The sequence below is a fragment of the Panthera leo genome, chromosome F2, assembly GCF_018350215.1.
Source record: "Panthera leo isolate Ple1 chromosome F2, P.leo_Ple1_pat1.1, whole genome shotgun sequence".
NCBI classification, from domain to species: Eukaryota; Metazoa; Chordata; class Mammalia; order Carnivora; family Felidae; genus Panthera; species Panthera leo.
Window position 1 is genome coordinate 47,685,083 of NC_056695.1, and position 23,290 is coordinate 47,708,372.

Consider the following 23,290-nt stretch of genomic DNA (forward strand, 5'->3'; position numbering starts at 1 on the left):
AGCATCCCTCCTCTGTTCCCTCCTCTATGCACACTAAATAAACACACACTTTGCTCAGCCCTATCTAATGGCTTTCGGACTGGATTGTTTGGGAGGAACAGAGGACGAGGATTTGGCCTGCCTTTAGATCACCCTTGTTTACTAATTCCTTCACAAGGTCCACAAGAAAGGAACACTAAAGAACTTCCACATTATTAATTTCCACTTTCTGTATATTGCCATTGAGATGCGCCAGTGCCCACCATACCATTCTGCTGCTCTAGCCTGGTCAGTGTCCAAACGGTAATGGCAACACCAGAAGAACAAAACTCATTGAAGTAGCTGCTAGAAGACTTTGAAACATCGGAATCTATCTAGGGAAAAAATAAGTTTCTTCACTCCTTTAAGAGCAGAATGCACTAAAGCACACCGCCTCTGACCCATTTTTTAGGAAGAAAAATTAGCTCAATCACTTAAAGTAAACAAAAACAAAGGATGGATGGATGGAAGGAAGGAAGGAAGGAAGGAAGGGAGGGAGGAAGGAAGGGAGGGAGGGAGGAAGGAAGGAAGGGAGGGAGGGAGGGGGGGAGGGAGGGAGGGAGGAAGGAAGGAAGGAAGGAAAAGAAAGAAGGAAGGAAGGAAGGAAGGAAGGAAGGAAGGAAGGAAGGAAAGAAAATTCATTTAATATACTAGTATTACTGTTTTTACATGTAGGAATAGTATAAGTATAGTGGAAAAAATGGAAGACAATATAGCATGGGATCTGCAGGTGTTCAATTCACAACTGATGCCACCTATGTCACTAATAGCTGAAGGGCAAGTCACAGAACCTCTGTGTGCTTTGGCATCTCATTTGTAAGATGGGAAAGTGATAGAAAAGGACCAGTAACAATCATAAATTGGATCACTTTGCTTCTCTGCTTTTTAATCACCCCCCAAGGTTTCTGACTTTTCCAAATTCTGTATCTTGGCCTTGAGGACTCTTCATGACGCCTATCATATTTCACTTTTACCCTCACCATATAATCTGATCAACCTGATGTGATTCCTATTCTTTGAACATATCAAGCTCCTTCCCTCCTCTGTGCTTTGCACTTGCTGTTTCCTCTGCCTGAAACCCATCTTGACACTCAGATATCAGCCCACATGTCACCTCCTCAATTTAAAGCCATCTTCTTCAACCTCAAACACTCTCTATTGTACTAACCTGTTTTATTTTCACCACAGTACTCATCACTATCTGAAATTATCATATTTGTTGGCTTACTTAGTTATTATCTATTGCTCTTACTAGACTATAAGAATATGAGTGCAGTGACTTCAGTTGTATCCCCAGCACCTAGGACAGTGGCTGGCACATAGTAGGTATGTAAATAAGTTTGAATTACACAAATGAATGAATGAATGGTAGTTATTTCATATAATTTTATGAGTATTGAGACAATAAAAGCAAAATATTTGGCCTAGAACCTGTTACATAGTAAATCAACAATCTGTGGTATAATTTAAAAAGACCAGGATACCAAGTTCTAGTCTTGGCTCTTTCTCCAGCTAGCAGGATACCTTTGGGCAAGCCATAAATTCCCCCCAAGCCAGGGTGGGTTAGAGCAGCTCAGAGGTCTCTTCTAGGATTAAAATTCAATACTGTTGCATACATCATGGTCAAAGTTTCCAGCATTGCCCAATGGTAGGTTAATTCTTCACTGGTAAAAAGTGAACTACTGTTGTCTTAGCAGTATCTCAGAAAGGCTCATTTTAGTATTGCCTGGATATTCCAGTTTCCATTTGCTAACTATACTTTTAGCTCAAGTTTACAAGGGGTTTCCAGGCAACTTTGCAGAGTTCTTGCATTTTCCACTGCACTTCCACTCTTTTCCCTCCCCTAGTTTCCAGATACAAAACAGAGGCTGGTTTTAGCCTAACAGTCATTTGGCCCGGCCATAGGGAAAGATTCATCAAAACAGAACCCAAGAAAATTTCAAAAAGATCAGTAAAGATTGGTGTTTCTCCCGGATATTCTTCGTGGAATTTCTGGATCTTGGTTAGAAATCTAGTCCTGGAGACATCAGTTTACCTCCAAAGAGAGAGTTCCTGGAAACGCTATTAAAGCAGAGAACCAATCTGTGGATCATGCATTTTGATGTTTCCAAGAAAACTGCAGAAGCCTATACTACCCACACAAAAGCTCATCAGTCTCCTCCATGACCCTGAACTCATTGGCTTAGCAATCATCCACCCTTGAAAACCATTCCTGGGCAACAAGGTCAAAAACAAAGCAATGTGTCTCACAGACAAAGCTGTGTTGTGGCAGAGTCTGCCAAACTCAAGCTGGGAGCCTGCATTCATCTTTTTACCTTGATAGTCCAACAGAACATTCGATCTACCTACAACATAAAATAAACACAAAAGAAAAAGGATAAGCATCTCCTTCCATTCAGCTTGCTCTCGTTCCTTGATTTGTTTGCACCAATCAAGCCAATCTGGCTGCTGGTCTGCTTGGTAACTAGCATCAATCAAATAATTTTTAGTACTTCCAACCGTCTGCTCCATAACAACACCCGCCCATGAGTACCTGGAAAATCTCCTTCCATTTAATCAGTTTAACCAAAGTCAGTTTCCCCAGCAGATCCAGACATGAAAAGAATAGTTCCCTGTCATCATTGCAAAATGTCACCTGGAGAAAGGACTCCTCTGATCTAACACTTCTGTTATATAACAACAGTCTCACTTTCACCCTTTTCTCCTGATACAGACTTTTAAAATTAAGGGTTGAAGGCTTGCTACTCACGTCCCCAGAACAGCAGCACTACCTTCAGGCTTGCTAGAAATGTGGCATCTCAGACACTTCTCTAGATCTAGTGAATTAGAATTTATATTTACAGGATCTCCAGGTAATTGACATGCACACTAGAGTCTGAGATGGAGTAAGTTAGAATAACGTCTTTGAGGTATCTATTTCAAAGGAAATAAACTTATTCCTAACTTGTCCCTATTCATCTGGGAAGAAGGAAAATAGATTATTAGGCTTGTTTATCACAGAGCAAGAAGTGATCGTTTACCTCATAAAGTCTTTTTTGTGATATTATTTTGGTCTTAGAATTTATTTTTCCTTTTTATTTGGTAGGATTTCTCATAATCCTGGAGGAGATGAATTAAGCAATACCAATGGTATGCTAGTAAATTGGCTTTCCAGAGAGGAAAAGCCCTGGTTTGTACTGTTTGCCAGTTTTGATGGTATAAATACTCCATAATCAATTTCAAGCTACCAAGGATTTAACAACTGTTTGCAACATTCCAGAAACTTTAATAATTAGCTTTTACAAGATGTCGTGAATTACTATGAACTACTCCAACACATCACTAAAAGACCCTCAAAACAGAAACTTATTTTCAAGTCATGGCTACGCCTCACTCAAACCTATTCAAAATGAAATAACATCAGGCTAGGCCTCCTAAACATATTTTTCATTATGCCATGCCTCTGCCCCAGAACCTAAGAAGCTTCCCTATTAATTATTTAGCATATATATCTAAGTTTATCTTCCTGTTTTTTCAAAACTACCACTCATTCCTTATACTGAATTTATCCACTTCACTTTCTAAATGTTTATTTATTTATTTTTGAGAGAGAGAGAGAGAGAGAGAGAGAGCGAGAGCGCGAGAGGGAGAGAGCATGTGCACAGGTGGGGCAGAAGGAGAGGGAGAAAGAGAATCCCAAGCAGGTTCTGTGCTGTCAGCACAGAGCCTGACACAGGGCTTGAACTCACGAACTGTGAGATCATGAATTGCACCGATATCAAGAGTCTGATGCTTAACATACTTAGCCACCCAGATGTCCTGCCACCCTTCACTTTCTAGATGTCCTTAACATACACCATATTCCCCACTTTGGTTTCCTGCAACTCACCAATTCTTGAGTCCAAGACTGAGGAAGCTTGTCACTCCAGTGATTGCCATCTAACTTCCAACAATAAAGCCAAAACTGCCACAGGATAGAACCAGTAATGCAAATGGCAGATGATGAGATGGACAGAATCTGGGTGTTGACAACATATTTGAGTTTCTGAATCAATCTTTGCTGAACTTGCCCATCATCTTACGGACTTCCCATTATATAAACCAACAAATATCCAAACAAATTCCACTTACAACTGAAAGCAAACCTAACGGTGGGCCTGGAAGAAAGTTCCTTGATGGAATAATAAGCCACATCACTGTGAAACCAAATAGGCCATCATAAACACAAGCTGTAATGGTTTCTACCAGTCCTATAATCCTAGGAAGAGAGAAACTATTTGGAATTATATTTAGATCCACTAAGGAGTTGATCATGATAACAATATATTATAGTAGTTCATAGTCTCATTGAAACTTAGCTATGGAAAGGATCTTAATGGTCTTACGATTCTACTTCCTACCAAAGGAATCCATGACAGGCAATTACCAGCCTCTTAAAGTGAATGGGAATTCAAATTCATGTCCTTCCAAGGCAGTACATTCTATTATTCTAAACTCTTTGTGATGAGGGGCACCTGGGTAGCTTAGTCAGTTAATCGTCCAACTCTTGGTTTTGGCTCAGGTCACGATCTCATGGTTCAATGAGTTTGAGCCGTGCATTGGGCTCTGTGCTGGCAGTGCAGAGCCTGCTTAGGATTCTCTGCTTCCCTCTCTCTCCGCCCCTCCCCTACTCACTCTGTCTTTGTCTCTCTCAAAATAAATGAAATTTTAAAAAGTTTTTTAAACTTCTCTGTGATGAGCTAAAATATGCCTTATAATTTCTAGTCACTGGTCATAATTCTCCTCTCCCAAAGCACACCCAAAAAGGCCTTGAGATATATGAAAATATTGATCATGGTTATCTTCCAAGTACCTTTTTGCAGTTTCCAGATATCTCACCACTTCTTAGCTACAGAAAGGACAGAGCCCAATGGTATACCTCTAGACGTATTCCTACACATTGGCATCAGCTTGCATGAATCTATTTTTTTTCACATAATGTTTCCATCTATTACAAATCTAAATTTTCTCTAACTTGACCACCAAGGATATAGTATTAGTTGAGGTAACACCAGTTGCTGCAACCAAATTTCAGTGGCTTAATCCAATAGTTTATTTCTCCCTCACAAAGATTCAAAAGCAGGATTCTGATTGGTTATGACTCATGGTCCCAGGAGCTTTCCATCTTGTGGCTCCACCAACTTTAATACCTGGCTACCAAAGCTACCATGGAAACAGAAAGAATGTGGAGGATCCGGTACAAGGTGTGGTTATAGCCAAGTTTGAAAGTGTATTACATCACTTCTGCTACCATTCCATTGACCATAATCATAACCCAGTGATATACAATACTTGACTAAAAACACACGCCTGAGAAACATAGTTGTATAATCAGGAGAAAGAAGATAGAAGCTTGATGAACAGCCAATCTCTGTCACAAATACCATATGAAAACATCGAAACATTTGTCTAAATATCTAAACACTTACAGAAATCCAAATTATCCATAAGAACAGTCAAAGGACTTGCCTAACTTTGAAAGGAGAAAAGGAGGGGCACCTGGGTGGCTCAGTAGGTTGAGTGTCCGACTTCAGCTCAGGTCATGATCTCACGGTTCATGAGTTTTAGCCCCGCATCAGGCTCGGTATGACAGTTCAGGGCCTGGAGACTGCTTCAGATTCTGTGTCTCCCTCTCTCTCTGCTCCTCCCCTGCTCACACTCTGTCTCTCTCTCAAAAATAAGTAAAGATTAAAAAAAATTTTTAAAGAAAGGAGAAAAGGAGAGTCCCACAGGAAAATAGGACTGGAACACATTTTTTATATTTCATAAAAATGGAAATATTTTGGCATGAAATAGGAAACACCTGAACAAGAACGCTTCCAAAAGTTTTCCTAAAGAGTATATTAGTAAAATTCATTTCCTCTCTAGCATAATAAAAGAGCAACAGTAGGTCAAAAGTAAAAACATTTATTTTTAGAAAAGATTTTCTGTTGTCTGATTGCAAAGAACAGTAATGCTGTGCTGTTATTCTCACATGATTGTTAATACTTATTATTTAATAAGATGAAGTACATCATAAAGGATACATTGATAGATTTGACTATGTGAAAATTAAGGCTCCTGTATGTAAATAAACACTGTAAAATTAGGAAAATATTTGCAATGATTGTGACAAAGAAATAATATCCCTAAAATATAAACAACTCTTGCAAATAATTAAATAACGAGAAATAAATTCTCTGATGGAAGAAACAAAGAACATGACTAGACAACTCACAAAATATAAATTATCAGTATAATAAAATAGTACGACTCAGTAGCAATCAAAAGAAAAAGGGGTAAGAGTTACCCATACTTTGCCAACTAACTTGCTAAAAGATTTTTAAAGGTTAGTAACCATATTGACCAGAATGTGCTAAACCTACAACTCTCATTTAGAACTGTTTGACAAAGGTATGAGGAGGCTTAAAATTGCTTTCTGATCCAGAAAGTTCACAGTTGGGAGCCTACCTTAAAGAATAATCAGAGGAGGTCACAGAAATTCCTACCTGAGGATGGTCACCATAGCATCATCTTTAATAGTGAAAATGAAAATATCCAATGTTTGTAAAAGTTGCTTAAATAAATTATGGCACATTTACACAAGAGAATACAATGCATCCAGTAAAAGTCAAACTTTTAATTTAATATTATTTAATATTTAATAACAAAAAATACTGCCTGATAAAACAAATTAGGGAACAAAATAATATATACTGCATGATCCTAATTTTATAGATATATGTGTTCAGTAGTATATAACACATCTATGATAACAAGTAGTGGGAACACTTGATAAAGAGAAGGGGATAGAGCTTTATACACAGTGCTGAAAATTTCTGGAACAAACTAAATTCTAATTATTTCCACTTCTTATCTATTTGTTGGTGATCACATAGTGCTTACTTACGATGTGACCTTAAAATCTTAAAAACTTTGCAATTGATCCATCAACAGTGTTTAACCACAACAGAGGCTGCCAAGGAAGTGTGAATTCCCATTTCCCCAAGAGGAGGGAGAGCAAACAGGATCAAGGAATTCAAAGACGTCTTATTAGGAAACCTAAGTGCTTCTTCCGTACCTTTTGATGTGAAAACAATATGAGTCCAGGACTATTCCCTCTTTTGGTGAAGTCTTTCTTCCTGAGGAACCTCCGTCTGGATGAGACAAGAATCTAAGGGACCCCTATTCAATCCAAGCAGTCAGATGTGATTCCTCTCCCTTTGCAAAGGAGAAGGACAAAATTTGAATCCGCTGGTTGATGTGCCCCATTCTTTGCCACTGTAGGCAACCCACAGTGATACCACTAAAGGTAGCCTCTACCTGCAGCACCAGAGCCTGCCAACTAGCGATGGCTCAGAACCAGGCTTCTCGATGCTAGCAAGAGCAGGGAAACTGAGGCCCACTCCATGGCCAGTAAGACAGCCAAGCGTGACGATTGTCTCCCAGCCTCGCTTTCTTGGACACTCCACTCCAAAACAGGCCTGGGGTCCAGCATTAGAGCCCCCTGTTGCTATAACATTTACAATTTACACACACACACACACACACACACACACACACACACACACACACACACACACGCATGCACACAGCTACGTTCAGGCCAGACCCTCTGCCAAGACAGGTTATTCAGAGGAGTTCCAACATCAGAATCTCCCCTCTAACGCCTCCAACTTAGTATGGAATCCACATCACTAGCTAAGAGCAAGGGTTAGATCCTCAAAGGGAAATAGAATATGGAAGGTTGCCCCTGAAGAGGCCTTATGCAAATCTGCCCAGCACTCTTCCCAGACACCTTTCTGTTCTGCATAATAATGAGTTTTGGAGAACTTACGACCATGTCTGTCCCTCTACAGAGCTCCAGTTTTCTCCAAGCCTCAAACTCTCCAGTTATATTCAAGGAGTAGTGGGTGGGTATTTGCTTTATATCTACATAGCCAAAGGGGGCTCTGCAAAGTAAGTCTTCCCAGAATAAGGAGGTTTTGCTTCCAAAAGAAGAAATCCCAAAAGCTGGAAATAGAAACAGTCAATACCCTTAAAAGACAGTTTGTCTTGCTTAAAAGAAAAAGAAATAGATTTAAGTTCCACCCCACCAGGCCCCCTATACCTCAGAACAACCTTCTGTATTCAACGAGGAAATCAATACATAATTTTTGTGACTGATAGGTTTTTCCATGCTGCAATTTTAACCATCTAGGACTAAGTCATGGTAAGCAAAGATCATCTCTTCGAACTCAGTGATCGAGACCAAAGAACTGCCTGGAGTGCTTTGCTGTTGAAGTTTGGTCTTTTTATCTGTAAAGTCATAATGCCACCCGTCTTTTAGGACACTATGAAGAATGCATGATGCAATAGCTACACGGTGTGTTGGACATATGATATAATACAGGCACAAGAATCTGGCACCAAGAGAGCGCTCAGAGTTTCCTTCCCCACTCTCCACACAACACCCTTAAACCCTCCACACCCTTCTCAAGTACAAGAAAGAAAAAACAAAAATAAAAACCAAAAGCAAAACGTTAATCCAAGTGGCATGCATGCGCTTTCTACATTGTGCTCTTCGAACTGTATCAGTGATTTTCCCCCTCCAAATAAAATCTCAGCAAAACTGCAAAATGTAAACAGAGAGAACTGATGAACATATTCCTCAAGCAACTTCCTGAAAACTCCGTTGCCTTGCGAAAAACACCTGTTAGCAAAATTCAATCTAAGCATCTCGGCAGACTCCCGGGTTGCTTTGGAATACGGTGCCGAGGGAACTGTCATCGGATGCTCCTATGTTCAGAGAAGGAAAAGCAGGTTAGAGCTTCCATTGGCTCAGTCACTTAAACCACCTTGGAATCTGGCAACACCGTCGTTCTCTGCATGTGAGGAAATCACCCAGGGCAAAGCTGGACACACCACCTGTCTCCATTAGATCTGGTGACACGCAGAACCATTTGTTCCTTGCTGTTCTCAGCACAAAGCTAAGGATATTTTTAATTAAGAAAAACAATATGGTGCCATCCAAATGATGTCTTCATTTTTATCTAACAAGCTCTGCAGGCCTATTTTCACATTAAGGGTAGAAATCCCCCACCCGCGTTAGCCGGTGGATACATTGCTCAGAAGAGATGGAGAGATCTGGATGGTTTCTCCTACTCAAGATTACCTCCTTCTGTCTCTGAACAGCCTCAGTCAAATTCCCCCCACACTCAGCAATAAGGATGACACTGTTACCCAACATAAATTTTAACTTTTCAAAGCCCTTCAATGCTGATTTCGTTTAAAAAATTTTTTTTTGAGGTTTTTATTTATTTTTGAGAGACAGAGACAGAGCACAAGCAGGGGAGGGGCAGAGAGAGAGGGAGACACAGAATCCGAAGCAGGGTCCAGGCTCCGAGCTGTCAGCACAGAGCCCGACGCGGGGCTTGAAATCATGAACCGTGAGATCACGACCTGAGCTGAAGTCAGATGCTTAACCGACTGAGCCACCCAGGCACCCCAACACTTATTTCATCTGACTGAAAGCCATAGGTTGGGGGGAAGTATTAATTACATTAATTATCATCTCTTAATGAAGTCATAAGTAGAACCCAAGTATCCTGACTCCTCAGTGGGCCTACTGCCCACGAGAGCCCAGGATCACTTCTACCTGGCAAAAAAAAAAAAAAAAAGCTTAATGTTTCGAGACAAATCTCAGAAGGACTTTTTAACTCTTCCAATAGGAAGTTTCATACTCGATAACTACCACTAGTTAATTGATGACATTTCATTATATTTTGTGACCCATCTAGAATTTACCAAGCCCTTTTACACATTTGATTAAATCATATGAAATGCTGCTGTTTTGGCTTGCTTAGACTTAAACAATTTCCTGTGATTTAACCTCATCCTTTATAACTTTCAACCTTCTGTAGAATAAATAGGTTCGAGTTCTTAGTTTTATCTCAGGTCTGGGAAATGTACAAAGCAGAAACAAATCTAATTACGTGTGTGTTTATAGATAATAAAGCATAAATTGTTCGGCTTAGCCACTGAGCTACAGCTCCCAGTGTGCTATCAGAAGAATAGCAATTTGTAAATAATCAGTAAATAAGTAAGTAAATAAACTGTAAACATTAAGTACCTTGCCTCTAACTGAACTCTTATTAGCTTTATTTTTCCAATCAGTGGTTGGTTTCTGTGGGTAATTTAGCTAACACAAACCATTCACAAGCCTGAGTCCCTACTTACTTCGGCCTGTACTCTCCACATACTGAGAATGCATGTAATAATCTTCTGCATGCCTTTTATTTCTTACTTTAACAAGGAAATGATGGAGTTTTGTTCATTTACTTAAACTGCTTCTGCTGACTTCTCTTTCTTTAATATTTTTATTTACTTTTGAGAGAGAGCGAGCGAGAACAAGCTGGGGAGGGGAAGGGGGATGACAGAGGATCCAAAGCGAGCTCTGTGCCGACAGCAGAGAGCCTGACATGGGGCTGGATGAACTCACGAACTGCGAGATCATGACCTGAGCCAGAGTCGGACACTTAACCAACTGAGCCACCCAGGCGCCCCTCTGCTGACTTCCATTTTTCCTTCCAACCTCTTTTTAGTCACATGAATACTTTCACTGCACTACTGTATTGCATTGTAATAGTGTTGTAATAATCAAATTTTTCCATGCAAATTTCCCATCACTGGTGTTGCCTGCCCCCTCCTTGCAGGGGGGATTTCTACCATTCATAGAAACTGAACATTTTGCAGAATTTATGTGGCCCCAACCAATAAATCTCTATGTGCCCCCAAATTGTTTTATAAGATAACCACATTCTAGCAATATGTTACTCTATACAGTTGTTAAATTTCAGGGTTCAAAGTGAACATGTGGTTTAACATAAAACCAGGCTCTCTTTAAGAAGGCATATGACGGAATGCTACTTCTGCCACTGTTGTATTAGGCTTAGGGTTTTGTTTTTTGTTTTTTTAATTTGGAAGAAATTCATAAACCCACTATGTTGGATCCACTGGGCCTGTTGCATTATTATATTTCTCCCCCTGCTGAGATCATTTCCCTGGAGGGTTCCAAAGATAAAAAAGCAGAAGGCTTTGGTGTCTTTCAGGGTCTTCAACTTAACTTCTGCCGTCTTTGCAACATCACCCCTTCCTCCAGAGTGCAAAGGTTACGTGACGGCCCACGGTGGCACTGGATCCACACTGGGCACTGATCAAAAACTTGCTTTTGTCAGGTTGTTTCCTTAAATGGTTGAATAAAAGACTATGACCCCAGAAGGACTGACCTGGCCTCCGGACTCTGTTTTTCTCCACCTGGCTGCCCACCTAATCCCAATAATGCTTCCTTTCCCCTCCAGCTTATAGCTATCATGTCTGAGAAAGCTAGAAAAGGTATGAGAAAATACGTAATGGATCAGAAGACGGCCATGCCATCTTCTGTACTGGAGAGAGTGGGCCCTGGGACTTGTCTTGGGTAGAAGAGACTCCGATCCAAATAGCCTTTCCTGGTATTCTCACAGAATCCCCGGCAGGAATCAACTTATTCATGTGAGGAGGAGGAAGATGAGAATGCGGCTGAGGACAAAAACCCATGTGCAAAGTAAAACTTGCATCTCTGGAATGCACTGGCAACAAATAAAAACACAAGTCAGGGACCTGGACAAAATCAAGTCTTCCAGTGACAGAGACAACAAGCCTGGTGGAGGGGCAGCGTGAGAAGGCAGCACAGAGAGAAGAGGCCAGACTTCACAGGCGGGCAGCACCAGGCTCCAGACTCAGCTGGGCCACTCACAGGCTGCACCACCACACGCAAGGTCATTCGCCTCTGCTTCCTTGTGCACAACAGGGGCAAAAATATCCGCTCCAAAATGTTGTTGCAATTAAATGAGATAACCTACGTACCGCTCCAGAAATGTGGGTCTAACCATTATTTCCCCCTTTCCTCTTCTTTTTCTTGGGATGGAATGGAGGAGAATAACATGGATCAGAATCCACTTGGCAACCTTAAAAGAATTTCTGCAGGAACAATGAATTTTGAAAGCTAATGTGAAATCTGCTACTCACTGAATTCAACTTCTCTCCAGAGCATTCATCAGTAAGCACATTTTTAAAGTATCCTCGGCATTTTTTCCCAATAGGCTTACAAGGTTTAGAAATATTTCAGTGTTAAGTTTTAGGGGTGGGGAACACATGTAATCAATACTGAGAAAAAGTCTTGAAAGAGGAGCAAACCCTTTTCTCCACAATGAGCACTGATGTCCTCGGTGCAATTCAGCTGCCCTGGTCTAGGCCACACTGAGAGACTGTGACCCCAGAATCCCTAAGCCTGTGTAGGGTGAATGGGATCAGTGCTAGCCACCAGCTCTCAAACAGATCGCATGTTCATTTGCAGATGGTAAAAACAGCTGCAACTTCAAGAGCAACTGATGAGCTAGGGCGGAACAAAGAACTCCGGAAGTACTCCATGAAAGAAATTAGCGATGATTAGGCTAGGGGGACAACATCTAGAGGTGCCCCAGAGCAGGAGAGGGACGAGGAGAAGCAGGACGCCAGGACAGCGCCTTAACCAGGAATACAAGAAAGAAAATTGGCAGAGGGAAATTTTCTGTTCCAGGTATGTGACTGGGGACTTTTAAAATTATGATTATTATTAGACTTTATTCTTTAGGATAATTTTAGATGTATGAAAAATTGAACAGAGAGTGAAGAGAGTTCCATATACTGTACCCTTTCCCCACATAGTTTCCTGTTATTAATATCATACATTAGTATGGTACATTTGTTACAGCTAATGGACCAGTGCTGCTACATTATTATTAACTCAAGTCCATAGTTTATTATGATTTCCTTAAGTTTTAACTTAATGCCCTTTTTCTGTTCTAGGCAATGCATTACATTTAGTTGTTATGTCTCCTTAGTCTCTTCTCAGCTCTGATGGCTTCTTAGACTTTCCTTGTTTTTCATGACCTTGACAGTCTTGAGGAGTACTGGTCAGGTATATTATAAGATGGCCCTCTACTGGGATTTGTCTGATGTTTTGTCATGATTAGACTGGGGTTATGGGGTTTGGGGAGGATGATCAGAGAGATGAAAACGTACCACATACAATCAATATTTTAAGACTGCTGAAGTTGACTTTGACCATCTGGTTGAAGTAGCATTTGTCTGGTTTCTCCAATGTAGTTCTTCTTCCCCCACATTTCTACACTGTCCTCTTTGGAAGGAAGTCATTATGTGCAGCCCAAACTTAAAGAATGGGAAGTATTTTTCCCCAAGAGAATTTTTAAGAATAAAACTAATATTTTAGGGACACCTGGATGGCTCAGTCAGTTGAGCATCCAACTTCGGACTTTGGCTCAGGTCATGATTTCATGACTTGTGAGTTCAAGCCCCATATCGGCTCGCTGCTCTCAGTGCAGAGCCCACTTCAAATCCTCTGTCTCCCTCTCTCTGCCCCTTCCCCACCTGCACTCTTTTGGAAATAAATAAAAACATAAAAAAAGAACAAAACTAATATTTTACCCTAAATTATCTACGTGCTACTATCCCCCAACCAGTATCTGTAAATAGTTAAGAGACGTCTACTGGGCACAAATTGCCAGGTATGAATTGTTCGGGGGAACCAAGAAGAGGCTAGAAACTGCATGTGGGTCCACACAGGGCAGACAGAGGAGAATGGATGAGCCACACACGTGAGGAAGAGCTCGGGAGCAATCAGAAATCAGAGCAGGCATGGGCTGTGAGACCATAAGCCTCCAGGATTTCAGAGCACCTGGGATGGAGTTCAAGTCCAGTTTATGTGTATTCCAAAGAGCAAGGTGATCACAGGTAACCTCGGAGTTACACGTTTTTCTGCACTTCAGGTATTTATTTAACAGCTACTAGAAGGTAGGCACTGCACTAGATGCCAGGAGCTAGGGACAGAGACGGTGATGAATCGAACACTGCTTCTTCTCTAAAGAGCCTTAAGGAGATCTAAATGCCAGCAGCTTGATAACACTCCCATTCTTGCACTTGCTCAGTTCTTCCATTGGCTTATAATCTTCACTCAGCGTCACTCAGAAGCTGTGTCAAGAAGCGGCTGGTGGCAAAAACTTTGAACCTTCATGCCTCGATAACTTCTCCCCCAAGGCCAATTCAAATATTTTTTTAAAGAATATTCTTTGATATAATTAATCACCATTTTACCTATTCTCCATATACTATAAATAAAAGCATCTTTGGAAGATTTTTCTAATTTTATGGATTTTGATAAACAAACTGAGAGAAACAGTATGTGCTCGCTTTACAAATTTACCTTCAAGACAAGTAAATCCTTATCCCACTATCCACCCCCAGCAACAAGAGTACTGCCCCCAACCCTCTTCCAAGTAGAAATTCTAACATCCACCACATATGATATTGTAGGCAATATATTATTACAGTTTTTTTGATAAATAAGAAAATGCAAGCACAAAAAAGATGGGTGACTACCCAAACTTTGGGGTTTGTAAATCAACTTCAGAGCCAGGATTAGAACAACCCTGAGCCTGTCTGCTGAACCATACATAGCACTCTCCATTTTTAAATATTTAATAGCCTAAGGCACACATGGACAGCTCAGGCATGTGAGATGATGTAAGAAGAAACCCAATGACACTTTCTGCAAATGCTTTGTGTTCAAAACAGCAGGAGTTAATACAATTTAAGGACATTCTGCCAAGAGGTAACCACCATTCTGAAAATCACACATGTATTCAGGATAGAAAGGTTCATGGGCATGCCTCTTTAGCTATACCACAAAGGACAGGAAATGGAAAAATACCAACTATGGCCAAAAGTTAATGCAAATATTTTGAAAGAAAAGAAAGTACACATCTATGTAAGCTACATATTTAGATTCCATACATACTGAGTCAATGCAATGCACACAAACACCTAGCACCCCAGAACATTTGAGCAAGAGGGAACCTTGGATCACCTCAAAGGTAGGGTTTTCAAATGCTTCTGAAGCCTTAGAATCCTATGGTCAAATGAGATACAAAAAATACATTTATCATTTTAGTTGCATGGATTGGCCCAATGATCCCCTGGGCTCTGAAGAAGATCAGATAAACACTGTTTGAAAACCATTTCTTTAATCCAATTTCCTTATTTTACAGGGCAATTTGAAAATATGCCAAGATTAAAATTGTGTAAGCAGCAGTAGTGTGTGTGTGTGTGTGTGTGTGTGTGTGTGTGTGTGTTATTCACAGCCCTGACCTTATATCTTCATGATCCAAAAGTTTGTAATATCTGCCAAAGCTTCTCAAATTCAAGCCTGCATAGGAATCACTGGGAAGCTGATAAAACACAGATTTTTGAACCCTAACCCCAAACATGCTGATTCAGAAGGTCAGGGTGTGCTCATGGATTCGTGTTTCTAACCAACCCCCAAGTGCTGCTGGTGCTGCTGGTCTGGGGCCCTCACCTTGAGCATCTGCACTAAAGGACGGTGTGCAGATACAGCCTTGCACTACTGGGAAATGGGGGCACACAGAAAAATCTCCCTTACAAGCTCTCATGCCCAACACACTGAGGTACTTGCAAATATTTGCTGAACAAATGACCAACAAGTGAGACCTCTAGGATTTCAGGTCAGCTGCTGCCACCTAGCAGCTCCATGACATTGGATACAACACGTCTCAACATTGGAACAGTGCCCAGGTTGACCCTCTAAGGCCCTCACATGAACAGCCTCATTCCGTTATGTTTTTCATACTTTCCAGGCAAGTTTCAGTGAAGGAGGCACAAGTTGTACCTTCTATTTTCTTTGACCTTACTTACATCTTCTCTTTGCACCCCACATTCACTCTCCCCCTTGTTCCACCATGTTACTGGCCCTGCACAACCCACCCTATGGACTCAACAAATGGGTTTCCTTATCCTCTGACTTCTGTACCCATAGAAGGCACTGGAAGGAGGTCAGAGGTGGCCGAAGAGTGAGGTAACTTTGCATTCCCCAGCCTCTCCCTGCCAAGATGTGCCAGGTGGGCCCTGTTCACTTACCAAAGGGCCCAGCTCCTGTCAGAGGGCTATCTTCTGTCAGCTACCCTCTTTGGGTTCTGGTAACTCTCCATCCTCCCCCTTCCCAACTGCAGCTGGCCCTGGGCTACTGCACCACCAACAGTTTCTATAAACACTACGTTCACTTTAGGAAACCATCATTTGATTACACTCTCCTCAAACTGCCAGTTCAAGAATGACTTCCACCCCCTGCTGGGACCCTGACTGGTACCCAGGCATGTCTCCCTGACTGCTCTCGTGAGAGACCCTGGCTTGGGGAACCAATCTCACCCCCACTAATGACTTACTCTCCCCATGTGAGTCCCAATTTAGTAAAACTACCCACCCCTTCTCCCTCTCACACAGGGATAACAAGATAAAATAGTCTATTTGAAATCAGTTCACACTTCCAGAAACTCAAATGTTCATATCCAACTTAGTTGTAGCATTTGATGTATGCCATGGCTTACAAATCCAAAGCTATATACAAAACAAATCTCACACATGGATTGTTTTAGACTTTATTTGCCTGTTTGCAAGTATTTTGCAATAAGACCGATCCTTTCATTAGCAGGCTGCCTGTCATTCAATAAATGTTAGCTATTACTAGGCAATGTAAACTGAGCTCTACAAGGCACCAGGCACTGGGCCAGGCCCAGTGCACATGAAGGTGAACAGAACAGTCTCCTCTCCTGCCTTCATGGAGATTATAGTCTGGCAAAGGAGGGAGATACTAAAAACTGAGTTACAGAATTTACTCTTAGCTTACTATTGTGATAAGTGCTGCACAAGCTCAGTGCTAGGAGTGCACCAGGCAAAGGGGCAGGATGGGGATGGGGAGAGGGAGTGGGAGGTGGGGAAAAGGCAGCCTGACCTTGCAAAAGAAACAACAGGTTTCCATGGACATACTTCATCTCACAATGGTCTTTTCTGAATCTTTTAATGGAAATTTAAGTTTAAAGAAGAAACAAAGACATAAGAAATACAAGTACTTTGAAAAAGTAGAGGTGAGGGGGGGCACCTGAGTGGCTCAATGGGTTAAGCATCTCCTTGATTTCAGCTCAGTTGCTGATCCCAGGGTTGTGGAATTGAGCCCCACATCGGGCTCCATGCTGAGCTTGGAGCTTGCTTAAGATTCTCTCCCTCTCTCTCTCCCTCTCTCTCTCTCTCTCTCTCTCCCTCTCTCTCTCTCTCCCTCTCCCACACTCACTCTCTTTCCCCCACCAAAAAAAAAAAAGATGAGGGAGGGAACTCAAGGAGGGAGAGTAGGGGAAACAACCGACCAGCACGGCAGTGGTTAAGGTGAAAAAAAAAAAAAAAAAAGACAAGTATTGTGATTATTACATGTGTTTTCACACCCAGAGAACAAGTTTCTGTTTTCTATTTTTGGCCTAAACTATTTTTATTCCATAGTCACACTCTACTAAGTTTAGATACCTCTGCTGAAAAATTCCAAGTATTCTAAGAGAATGGGGAGATGTTTTGCTTTCCTTTAGGACCTTTTGTTGGAATTGTGGTGTAAGTTGCCCAAAGAGTCATTCTAAGTGCTCAAATTACTCAAAAGGCACTAAAAAAATGAACCAATTTTCAAAGAAGCTGAATTTTTCAAGCAACAAACTTGGTGTTAATGGATCTCAGCGTGGCCCCTTGGACCCTCGCGTGCTCTGTACCTCTTTCAGACACCCCACTGAAGGCCACACACATGGGAACACTGTTCACAGGCAACCCCACTGTCCTTTCACTTGCATTCGTTCTGCCCTAAGCCTGTCTGGGGTCTTCTCTCATGCAGCCCCTGGCTTCAGTGCACACAGGTACCCACCTTCCCATTTCAGCAACAGACTCCCTCCTTCTGACACACAGCGGTCCTCCCAGAGTGTGATACCCAGAATTTCCATCTAGTCAGCACAGGGCAATAGGGCATATTACTCATTTCCATGCAATTACGGAAGGTCCTGGTACTTAAGATGGTCTTCAATTATTTAAAGATAAGGCTAAAAAAGCTACAGGCAAGTCATGGTAAATAGAGCAGGAAATGAGAAAGCCCAAGGGCTGTGTCTTCTTTCTTCCATCTCTCCCCGGCTCTATAGCTCCTCCCCAACAAGCCCCTTGTCTTCTCTCAGTAGCATTTCTGTTACAGCAGATGTGTGGCCCATATACACAGCGGCCAGTGGCCCAGGTACAAATACTCTGCCCCCTGTCCAAAGAAGTGTATACACATGCTTGTCAGACTACATGGGCTGATTTTTTGAGCTCAGAAAACACGGCTTCTATACTGATATGTAAGTATGTTTACCTCCTTTTCTTTTTTTTTTAATTTTTTTAAATGTTTTTATTTATTTTTGAAGGGGAGACAGAGCATGAGCGGGGGAGGAGCAGAGAGAGAGGGAGACACAGAATTTGAAGCAGGCTCCAGGCTCTAAGCTGTCGGCACAGAGCCCGATGCGGGGCTCAAACTCACTAACTGTGAGATCATGACCTGAGTTGAAGTCAGACACTTAACCGACTGAGCCACCCAGGCGCCCCCCTCCTTTTCTCTTTTGTCAATTTACACAAATCTTATTGTCTTCGGTCAAGCAACTGGAGATTAGGAAGAGCATGCATATCATAACCAAGGTCAAACTATTGCCAAGTGCTTCATCTGGGCTCCCAGCTATTAGCACCGTCCTCATTCTCATTTCCAATATTTATGAAGAGTCAGGTCCTGTCCAAAGTGCTTTATTTCAATTGTATTTCATTTCATCTTCCCGTGAATTGTATTTCATTTCATCTTCCGTGAATATGGCCTTCCCGTAAGGCCACATTAGCGTTTTCCTTATTCGTCAATGAGGAAGCTACAAGCCTCAAGAGATGAAGTTACTTGCCCAAGTTCACCTAATAAACGGAAGACCTGGGATGCCAGCCCAGGCCTGTTTAATTCCACTTATCAGTCTCCACATTGTAATGACATTTGTGAAAATAGAACTTAACCCTTTAACTGAAGCATATATTATGTGGTGGTGATTGCAGGGGGGGAGCATTTTTTAAACAGTAGTCTCTAATAAACATTCCTGATTGTAAGCTCCGAGAGGGCAGGTATCCTGCTTATCACATTTACCATGGTATCCCCAGAACCTAGCACAGAACTTGGTACGTAGAAGGTGTTCATCAAAGGCCTACTGGAGAAAAACAGGGAGAAGGGGGAGAAGAAGGGAGGGAGGAGGTAAAAGGGGAGGGAGGCAGGCAGGCAGGCTCATAAAAGAAAATAGCATGTTTGGTAAAGAAGCAGACAGAAATGTCTAACTGTCTGAAGATCAATTCGTGGATGTGAATTCTGTGGCCCTTAAAAAAAAATGGAGGCAGTTTTTCCATGGTTTGGGGAGAGAACAGAGTAATGAACAAGACTGAGAGCAAAATATTTGCCCTATAGTAAATGGGGCACTCAGATCAATCTGTTCAGGAAATGGGCAAAAAATACTCTAAGAGCAAAACCCCAGGGAAACATACTGTAGTGGGCAACCTTTCACTCCAGAAGATCCCAGGAGTGGAGGTACACAGGTGACCATTGGTAGAGGAACACTGGGACCCGTAAGTAACCAGGAGGGCACCTTTCCAATCGCAGTCATTCTGGAAATTTTTCTTTTTGCTAAAAGCAAACAACATCCATAAGGCCACCCGCACTCCAAAGTATGGAGAAGAAGGTATTTAACATCAAGAATGATGTAACTCACATTAATTCCACAGCTACTCACTGCATGTCTACCACGTAGGGATGGATGCTAGGGACAGATGAGGAATCAAGACAGTGTGTCTACTCTTATGCAGCTTCCAGAGAATCAGCAAATCGACATGAGAAATATCAGGAAGTGAGAAGTGCTGTGCAGAGAATTAAAATAGCATGTTGGAAGCTCTCACAGAGCCTACAGCAAATCAACAGCTAAATAGGAGCAATATCCGAATGGGATAAGAGCTCTGCAGAGAAACCATAATAACAAATAGCCACAAATAACAAAATTAAAAACAGGAAGTCATTCTGAGTTTTCTCAGTAGAGCCAAAAGCTACAGTCTCCTCTTCTTCCCTGAATTTATAGACAGACTTCTTTCAGAATACTGCAATAAGCATGCGGAGTGGAGTAGCAACTCAAATTATTGTAAGACAGAGAGCAAGATCGGCAAACAGAAAGAAGTGAATGACCCTCAATGTCTAAGAGTGTTGAGGATACATTCTGCAGGCCTTGGTCAGCTATCTTTCCAGGAAACCCTGTTTTCCCAGCCAGTCTAAATGCCACGGAAGACCCCGTTAGCTTCAAGGAGCAGTGAAAATCAAAAACTCGGCCAGCCTCGCCTTTGCATTACCTCAGGGCCTGAGGGCCCTCATGAGTTCACACTCAGCACCCGGGGGGTTTGGCAGCTGTGAGGAGCAAGACACGCACTGGGCTGAGGCCAGAGCAGGAGGGAGGCCTGGCAATTCCGTGTCAGCCTTAGCATCCCCGGAAGCCACCATACAGAGGCCAGGACAACAGAAGTGCAGTACTTAGAACAGCCAGGCAATGGCCTTCCTCCCTCACCAGAGTAAGAATACCATAATCACCAACCCACATCCCCCATCACGCTCCCACCCCCACCAAGAATCTTGTGCCGCATTAGCCAAATCCACTCCCGGGGAAGTGGCCCAGCTGGGGGGGAGGGGGCGCAGGGGGACACATTAGATGTTGCATCACAGTTACACTGCGTCTTCCGGTTAGGGTGGCATTTTACAGAAGCAGGGACATGATGCAAACATTTCTGGCTCCCAGTGGGCAGCCATGTCGTAGGTACCAGGTACCCAGCGGCCTGTGTGCATTCTGTGGGCACAGGAGAGCCACTGAAAGATTTTCAGTAGTGGAGAGACCAGATCCGTGCTCTACAGGAGAAAGATGTATTGGCAAAGGAAGGGTCTTGAGATACATAGAGAAAAGCTACCAGGACGGCAACGTATCTGGAAGTAACGAAAAATGAGAAGCAGCCTAAAGCCCTGGGGAAGAAGACGACTTAAAATAGTCCCCTCAAATCCTTCAAGGGCTCACATCTGAAGAAGGATTTAAATTTCTCTGTAAGAACTCAAATGGAAGTTAAAGAGTTGGAATGAGGAAAGGCTATACATTTCACCTGAAGACCAAACAAAAGAACTTTCTGGTGACTAATACTGAGCAAAAATAGAGCAGGTTCCCCATGATGGATGTGACTCACGGGAGGTATTTAAGTATAGTCCAGATCACATGACCATGAGGCTCCCTGTCCATTTTAAGCTCTATTATTTCATGATTTCCTATGTTGCCCAAGGCCCTTCGAAGTCTATCTAGCCCTACCCACCCTAAAAGCCCTAATGCAGGCTCCATTTCGAAGTCACTCCTGGCCTTTCGATAATCCTCTCTCCCTTTTCTGAATAAAGCACTTGTTACCCGTGCCATTTATCTGGGAGATCAGCACAAACAACTCTGTGGCACTGTTTCAATTGAACGGTTATTTATTTCTTGCCTATCAATTACCATTCGTTCGCAGGTTTTATCTCTGCAATTAGACAAGAGCTGCTTGAGGGCTGTAACCTCACCTTACGTTTCTAGAACTAGCCCTGTGCCTTGCACATAGCAAATGCCCAAGACTCCTCAGTGCCTACTCTGTAAAATCGTAGAACTCGGTTCTACAGCCATTCAAGACACCTTATGGGCTCTTTCAGATGTCTTATCCTCGTTATTTTATTTCCTGATTATACTGTTATATTTTAGTTTTATTGAGCTAAATATTTCTTTCAACTAAAATAGTATTCTTCCACAGCATATTTTTAGAGAAGAGGGGAAAAAAAGATTGACACTTTTAATTAAAAACATTTTTAACTTTTTTTGCCATCACAAAATAAAAGGAAGGGTTCAGTAGCAGAAAATGTCATCCAGAAAACCAGCCACTTATGAAAGGATTAATTTTTCTCATGGTTGAATTAAGCAAGTGCAATTAACACTACTGATTTATTCTCCCACACAGAGACTGCCTTTGTGACTATTTGAATTCAAGGCCAATAACAAATTAAGGTGACTTTGAAACTGAATGACCATAATGAAATTTTTAGCCCTTTGAGTCTTCTTCACATGGCTACACTTGCTGAATGTGGGTGCTCCAAGGACTATATCCTATTTATGTGAATGTTTCTTTTTCTAAGCAGAGCCTTTGATGTATACATATCCCAGTATTGGAGGACAGTCCACAACCTTATTTTTTTGGAGCAGGAACCAGCTTCATTCCAAAGCCTAGAAGGCTGAAATTGCTTTAAGATACTGCTTTTGATCAAGCACCATGAGCTTGCCATATATGAAGTCATTTTGCTCCTTTGGGATTAAGGCAGATTAAATGGAAAACACCACAGACCCACTTTATGTGTTGAAAACCACTGTACATGTAGTCAGTTTTCTTAAAAAAGCTTATATAGCCTTTAAAATGCCTATGATTTCTCTATACATAAAAAATCCCACGTACTGTTTCCACGTGATGTATTTTCCCACTAGCATATGTTGGAAAGTGTAAAGGGCTCAGTAGACATATGCACTTTCTTCTATCTTGCCTGACCCTACTGGGTAAGCAGAGTGTAGGCAATTCCATTTGCAAATAAGAAATAAACCATGATGTGGGTCGCCTGGGTGGCTCAGTCGGTTGAGCGTCCAGCTTCAGCTCAGGTCATGATCTCATGGTCTGTGAGTTCAAGCCCCGCGTCGGGCTCTGTGCTGACAGCTCGGAGCCAGGAGCCTGCTTCGGATTCTGTGTCTCCCTCTCTCTGACCCTCCCCCACTCATGCCCTGTCTCTCTCTGTCTCAGAAATAAACATTAAAAAAATTTTTTTAAAGAAATAAACCATGATGTGAACAGTGCTAAACTTCCAAATATCCGGTTTCTACCAAATAAACATACTTCTGAAATACAGGTGGGACACTTCTCAGAACTTCTCCTTTTTGAGCACATTTATCACAGTTCACCTGCCTCTGAGGTCCTGTCCCTCTGCCAGCAGGCAGTGAGGGGTGTTGCAATCTAATGGACTGAAATGTTTCCTCCTTATCCCTGTACCTGGCCCTCCCAGGAGATCTGCTGACGGTTTATTTCCTGGTACAGAACCAGTGTCTCCTTTCCTTTAGGCAAAGTTAGTTCCAGCTACCTCTGCCATCTACCTCAGAACGCCACCATCACACCATGGCCTGAAGAAAACCAGAAATATGAAGTCTCAAACTCATTTTGTCCCCAAGCTCATGAATTTGGTGGGGAGTGCGGGGCC

The 23,290-nt window shown here is 42.1% G+C and overlaps 1 protein-coding gene across 9 annotated transcripts in view; it reads right to left on the reverse strand.

The window, feature by feature from the left end:
• The window catches only part of NCALD (neurocalcin delta), a 394,624-nt gene that overhangs the window by 218,453 nt on the left and 152,881 nt on the right, over window positions 1-23,290 (reverse strand). For 3 of the 9 annotated variants that reach the window (XM_042924090.1, XM_042924087.1, XM_042924085.1), the window contains exon 1: window positions 17,840-18,366. The exons of the other annotated variants lie outside the window; for them this stretch is intronic. The gene's annotated coding sequence lies outside the window, so the exon portion shown is untranslated. Of the gene's footprint in view, window positions 1-17,839; window positions 18,367-23,290 lie in introns of those variants that run through there. 9 annotated transcript variants of the gene reach the window in all.